At 34.9% G+C, this 7,413-nt stretch overlaps 1 long non-coding RNA gene across 1 annotated transcript in view; it reads right to left on the reverse strand.

The window, feature by feature from the left end:
* The window catches only part of LOC118765284, a 14,422-nt gene extending 10,986 nt beyond the window's left edge, over positions 1 to 3,436 (reverse strand). Inside the window, exons 1-2 of the long non-coding RNA XR_005001123.1 lie at positions 3,258 to 3,436; positions 804 to 808 (exon numbers count right to left, since the gene is read on the reverse strand). This is a non-coding gene — a long non-coding RNA (uncharacterized LOC118765284). The remainder of the gene's footprint in view (positions 1 to 803; positions 809 to 3,257) is intronic.
* Positions 3,437 to 7,413: the final 3,977 nt, after the last annotated feature.

The following is a 7,413-nucleotide window of genomic DNA, read 5'->3' on the forward strand; positions in this document are numbered from 1 at the left end:
TAATAGGACAAGTTTTGAAAGATGTAATACGCTACAGAATAAATTCATAGATCTTAGACTGGCATTGGACAGTCAATAGGTATCTTTTAATTAATTAATTTAATTTACACACTGGTTTCTATCATGACATCAAAACGAACACCGCTAACATGTCAATAATTTAATATTTTAAGAGGCGTTAATTTAAAAAAAATTAAATGTAATCAATATATTTTCATAAAAGATATATAGTCAAATATTGGAAGATAGATAGGCAGATAGAGACTGACCTATGGAACAATGTAAAGAAAGTAAGGTTCCGGCATTTTTCTAAGCCCTTCCTTAAATCTCTAAATGACTACATGACCAGCATTAAATAATCACCCAACACACACACCCTCGCGGACAAAACAAAGAACATTTACGAAATAAACACTTCCACACACTCAAGACTTCTTACTAGTCCCATCACCAAAACATACAAGAAAACCCGTTATTCCACATACAATGACATAAATACAGACGCAAATGGGCTGGCCACCCGCTTTAATATAGAGGATCGTTTGGACTGCCTCGTCACGCGACTCCCCCATATTATACTTAAGGACTATAAGCCCAAGTTCCCCTCCGATCTCAAATGCAGACTGATCAACGCCTCTAAATGTGAGATAGGTATCATTAGCAAATGTATTCTCGATACTATCAAATTCGATATCAGAAGATCTACAAGATTGATTCAATGGAACTCCGCAGTTTCGAGAATAAATCAGCCTGCAGATTCACCCAGTTCGACATTGTTGACTTCTGCCGTTCCATACCTAAACCCCTCCTTCTGAAAGCCCTAACTTTTACTGAGCAGTACGATATCAGAATTACCATGAATGCCAGAAAGCCAATTTTGGTCTACGACTATTCTTTCTGGGTGACGAAAGAAGGCAATCTGTTGTTCGATGTCTCTATGGGGAGCTTTGACAGGGCTAAAATCATATAGCGAGAAAGGAATAGATAGATAGATAGATAGATAGATAGATAGATAGATAGATAGATAGATAGATAGATAGATAGATAGATAGATAGAGAGATGATAGATAGATAGATAGATAGATAGATAGATAGATAGATAGATAGATAGATAGATAGATAGATAGATAGATAGATAGGTAGGTAGATAGATAATGTTACTCGTGCAGATGATGCTGGAACATGATAATGGGGTGGCAGTGATAATGCTGGAGGGGGTGTCGATAGCGCCCATGCAAGTTGTATGTCATGATTGTTACTTCGGTGATGATTCTGTCAGTGTTGTTGGAGAATTACAGGAAGATGACGCCATCATTCAGCAATGGGATAGGAATAAATATTTTTTACAGCGTACTCTAGCAAAATAGAGGTACATCATTCGAAGTGCGGAGCCAGTCTATATGAATGTCTGTGTGAGTATTTGTATGTATACGTTTGGTGTTTATGTGTGCATGTATGTTTTTCATCATATGTAGATATGTGGGTGAATATTTATGTATATGAGTGTGTGTGGGTATACCTCTATATATGTGTATATGTATATGTCTATATATGTTTGTGTGTATACGTCTATATATGTGTATGTGCTTGTAAAAGTATGTATGTATGAGTGTGATGTGTAACCGCGTGTATGTGTGTTGGTGTATGATGATGTTTGTGTATGTATATGTATATTTATTTGTAAGTATGGATGTATATGTGTAATGTGTATGTGTGCGTGTGTGTGTGCGCGCGCGTGTGTTTCTGTGTCCGTGTATGCTTGCATGGTATCTTCAATATTAAATTGTAATTTCAGACACGCTATGTAAAAAGTGGAAAAACTATATTTTCGCCACTGAAATTGAAGATCTAACTTTTTCGCAATCCCCATAAGGAGGGGAATTTTTTTCCAAAGTGATTCGTTATCCTTCCCACTTTTCTACTTGACAACACCCCTTTAATAAATTGTACGAAGTAAAACTGAATAAAACTCTATCTACAGCGGAAAATCAATAAGTCCGCTCATAAATATGGATGAGTTGAAAATATATGCAAGAAATGACAACTAGCACGAGGATCTACCAGAGAAAAATAATAAAGATTCAATTAAACAATTTACATGTACATCGGAATGGGGGAAGGAAATATGTTAAGATCGCATAGATACATGTATATATGAGTGTGGTGGGGTGCGCGTGCGTATATGTGCAAGTTTGACAATGTAGTTTTTTAATGTATGCTATATATAATATATATGTATATTATATATATATATATGTATGTGTGTGTGTGTGTGTGTGTGTGTGTGTGTGTGTGTGTGTGTGTGATTGCGTGTAGCTTTTTCTGTGTAGCACACACGTGCAGAAAGATGAGCTAAATCATTAATTTTACAGGTTTCATAATCTATACTTTAAGTGTATTTATATACATATGTGTGTGTGTGTGTGTGTGTGCGTGTGTGTGAGTGTGTGTATGTATGTATGTGTATATATATATATATATATATATATAGAGAGAGAGAGAGAGAGAGAGAGAGAGAAAGAGAAAGTGATGATAGATAGATAGATAGATAGATAGATAGATAGATAGATAGATAGATAGATAGATAGATAGATAGATAGATAGATAGATGTGTGTGAATTATGGCTATGTGAGACGGAGTATGATACCGTTCATAACCTTTTTGCTGGACCTACACTGAAGGAACTGAGAAACCATGATTTAGAGGGTTATTCTCAGAATAGAAAACTGATCCAAATACTTGAAATAGGGTAACCTTCACTTAAAGGTGCCCAGTGGTAGCGTTAAACAGAGTGATGTCTTGAGTTTGCTACGAGCTTTTGTAGTTTTTTTACGTTTAACGAAGTATATAGTAAAAACACTGCCTTAAATTACCGTGGAATGAGAATGAACGCGGAGTCAAGTAACTGGAAAGTTAACTACTTAAGCATTGAATAAATCGTGCAGCCTAATATAAAGTGAAACTATCAAAATAATACATCACGAATAGATAAATAGATATAATTTCATGATCTTGAAAATTACTATATGTATGAACATTTATGAAGGGTTAAGGCAGACACAATTTACAAGATAGATATATGCTTAAATTTATACAAAGAAACACTGCAACGGATTATTTTAGTATTAGCTCGTCAAGTATGAAATTTGTACTAAGATATATGGTAAACTTTGACTGCTCATTTTGCGCCATTATTATATTTTGACAATCTTTATTTTTTGTGACATAGCTGACACATCTATTTGTTTATCCTAACTCAAAGTGCCTGTGAATTATGGTTGTTGTTTGGTGTTAGCAAGCAAAAAATATTGACTCACCTAGTTCAAATCGGTAAAGTGAGAAAGTTGGATAGGTGGTTTCCACGTGAACTCAATGAAAATCAAAAACTGCAACGTTTGGAAGCCTGCATTATGCTACTTTCTCATCACAAAAATAAATAATTTTTGAATAGAATTGTAACATATGAGAAATGAATCCAATACAACAACCGCAAACGTTCAGTGCAATGGTTGGACAGAGATGAGCCACCAAAACACAGTCCAAAAAGCAAATTTCATCAAAAGAAGCTGATGGTCTGTGTTTGTTGGTCTGGTACAAGTGTGATCCGTTATGATTTCATTAAACCTAGCTCATCAATCACGGCCGAAGTATACTGCAGCCAACTGGACCAAATGATGCAGAAACTTACAAAAACAGCTTAGATTAGTCAACAGATCCACTCCTATTTTATTGCAAGACAACGCCAGACCACACATTGCAAAAATGCGAAACTACAAGAGTTGGAGTTGGAAGTTCTCCATCATCCACCATACTCACCTGATCTTTCCGCCACTTCTTCCAGAATTTGGATAACTTTTTGATAGGAAAAAAATTAATTCAGACGATGCAGTAAAACAGGCCTTCCAAGATTTTATTGACTCTAGATTGCTAGGCTTTTACAGTTCTGGGCTGGACAAGCTACCGCTGAAATGGCAAAAGTGTATTGACAATATGGGTGCATACTTTGATGAATAAAACTATTCCTTGTATTTATAAAACATTAGCAAACTTTATTTTCTTTTCCACAACTTTCATATTTGACGACCTAATATTTGGAACATGTCATAGGGAAAATATCAAATTAATTAGTCTAAATGTGTTAACTTTAGGGGTAGGGGTAAAAAAGGTAACAGAGCTGGTTATATATTCGAAACGAACGTCCGTAAACAGGCACAAAGCCTGAAATTTTGAGGGAGGGCACTAGTCGATTACATCGACCCCAGTATTTTACTAGTACTTGATTTATCGACCCCGAAAGGAGGAAAGGAAAATTTGACCTTAGCAGAATTTAACCACAGAACATAAAGGCGGGCGAAATGCCACTAAGTATTTTGCCCGGCGTACTACCGATTCTGGCAGCTAGCCGCCTAAACAGAATAGTATAAATCGATTGGTAAATGTTATATTCCGATGTTAGATGGATCTTACTGCATTCTATCTCAGAATAATATAGCAACTTATAACACATAAGATTTTAAATTAAGATCATCTGCACTGGTATTTATTGTCCACAGGCATCTTACTTTGAAGATATATAGAATTGAAACAAGGAAATAGGATTTAGAGGAAGAAAACAAATTAAATAATGACTACCAAATGAAAATATAAACGAGAAAAGTGTAAATAATTACAGCAAACAAGTATAAATGTTGCGACATTTTTACCTTAAGAAAAGCATAAAAGAAACAAAGAAAAACATAAACAACGCAAATACTTGTATTTAATATAGGTTTCAAATTTTGGAACAAAGGCAGCAATTTTGTGAGAGGAGATAAGTAGATTACATCGACCCCAGCGCTCAACTGGTACTTACTTTATCGACCTCGAAAAGACATTGAACTCAAAATGTAAATACGAATGAAATACTGCTAGGCATTTTGTCCGGCGTGCAACTTATTCTGCCAGCTCGCCGCCTATACTCGTATTTACTACTAGAAAAAAATTGACCACATCAATACCAAGAAAAAATACCAAAGAAAAACCTGAATCATACTGACATCAACAAAATCTGGTCCCATTGATAGTAGTAAAATTTGAACCACTCTCGCACCAACATATCTGATCGCTATGGCATATAAGAAACAGCTTATTGAGAAAAGCTAGAAGGAATAGACCTTGAAAGAAATGTGAATGAAAGAAAAAGACAAAAATAGGAAATACACGCCAGTATTCTGAAAGCAAAGCTAAACATCGATATCCATTCGTACTTATTTAGGTAGCAAGCTCTGTAGTAAAAATGGAGAAAAACTTCCTAAAAATAATAAAAAATGACAATATCGAAACAAGAGAGGCAGTGAATAAACAGTATAGAAGAACGGGTTGTTTTAAATCGTGAACAAAATCTAAAATGGAAATATTCAAGTGAGAAGAAAGAGAAGGAATTATTGTAGAAACAGCGAAAAGCAACAGCAAAAACAGATATGATGGAGAATATTTTCTAGAGTAAGAACTACCACGAAGTCATAAAGGTTCTGGATATGTGAAATCCAACAGATTTTATAAACCAAAGAATGACTTCATCTGGAATCTAATGTGCTTTTATCGAGATGTATGTGAAATGAAAATAGTTGTTAGCAGGCAACGGACAGCGAAAGAGAAGAAATCAAGTAAACTATATTTATGAGCAGCAAATAAGATAACAGAGATAAAAGTATTATAAAACAAAAAATCACTTAACATTGGAACAATTCTGGAGAGAAATAGCAGCGCAGCAAGTAATCCAGGTACTACAAAATCTTTATCATATCTGAATTTGCACAAGGCTGAAATTTTGGAGGAAATAATAGCAAATAATAGCAAACCACGCAAAAAAAATTGATGCAAATATATTTCTTAATTGAATGAAAAAATACAGAAAGGAAATCGAAATGGCTGATAAAAGCCAGAAAATATCCTGACATTTAAATGAAAAGAAAGTCCAATTATTCGACTCTATAGCCAAAGTTTGTAATTATTGTTTTAAATAATCTAAGGACTCCTTCATATGAGTCGCCTGCAAAAAATAATTAATTCTCATAAAGAGAACAATATTGTTCGCTCAAGTCGCCTCGTTTTGAATCCAGCACATTTTTGTATTATTGTCTTCCTTTGGGCTTCCTCTTAAACTTGTTGGGTTTCTTGTTGAATTTGTTTCGATTAATTGTTCTACCATTTTTCATGAAATGAGTTTTTGCATTTCCTACTTATTGTTCTAGTAAGTAATCTGACTCTAGTTTTCTACATGCATTCACAAACTCGTTTCCACTTCGTTTGCAAGCCGCTGTATTTACTGTTTTTACTGTATTAAAGTTTGTCTTGGTTGTGGTCGTTGAGTTCGTGTAAGTTTCAATGTTCTCCTAGTCTTCTGTATCACTGTTGTTGCCAGTATTTGTTGTCGTGTGAGGTATGTTGGTAACAGTAGTGTTAATTTCACCTCTCTTTTTATTTGTATTGTTGTCATTGGTACTGTTATCCATACAATATTTGTTAACAGTAGCAAGTGTCAGTTGGAGATCATTTTCATAATGGCTCTTAGAACAGTCCTCTGCCTGCTCAGTTTGAGAAGCCACATTGCTTATTTTCAAATATGTAACTTCATTTTTGAAACTTTCTAAATACACCCCAAATGAGACGAAAATTTTGCAAACTAAAAGTTGGTTTGATAACAAAAGACAAAAATTAGTTTGTTCAAAAAAGAAAGATTCGATAACAGCTTAAGAACTTCAAATCGACGTCTTTCAACTGCAAACACAACAACAGGAACAGCGGTTACAGCAACAACAATAACAATGGTTTAAAATTCTGGCACAAGAATTTGAAGGGTGGGCTAAGTCGATTATATCGTTTCCAGGGGGCCACTGTTACTTATTTTATCGATCCACAAAGTTGTCCTTAAGGCAACGAAGCAGCATCGCCGAAATCAGCTGATCTTACAGTTAGACAGTAAGACTTTTTCCCACTTAAGGATAACAGAGTCACTACGTCTTGCTACGGTCCCAACTATTATGGTCAATGCCATTTACAGGCTGACAGCAACATGATTCACGATACTATCATTTAGAACTGAAGCTAATACTTTAGGCACTTATAGTGTTAAATTATCAACAGGAATATTTCAGGGAGACAGTTTATCTATAATACTTTTTGTCCTAACAGTGAACCCCTTGTTAACCCTGTGGAGGAAATACAAAGACTACATGAGAGGATCTGAAGATGAAAGGAAGATTAATTTCACCCACATCTTTTTTGTTGATGACCTCAAGCTGCACTTGAATAAAAATCATAATACCAAGAATCAGTTAGCTCAGAGCAAAACATTATCATGATGCAACGGAATGAAGTTTGGTCACAACAAGCATTCATATTTGGTAGTCAAACAAGGAAACATTGGCGAC

The sequence above is a fragment of the Octopus sinensis genome, linkage group LG11 (assembly GCF_006345805.1).
Source record: "Octopus sinensis linkage group LG11, ASM634580v1, whole genome shotgun sequence".
Taxonomy (NCBI): Eukaryota; Metazoa; Mollusca; class Cephalopoda; order Octopoda; family Octopodidae; genus Octopus; species Octopus sinensis.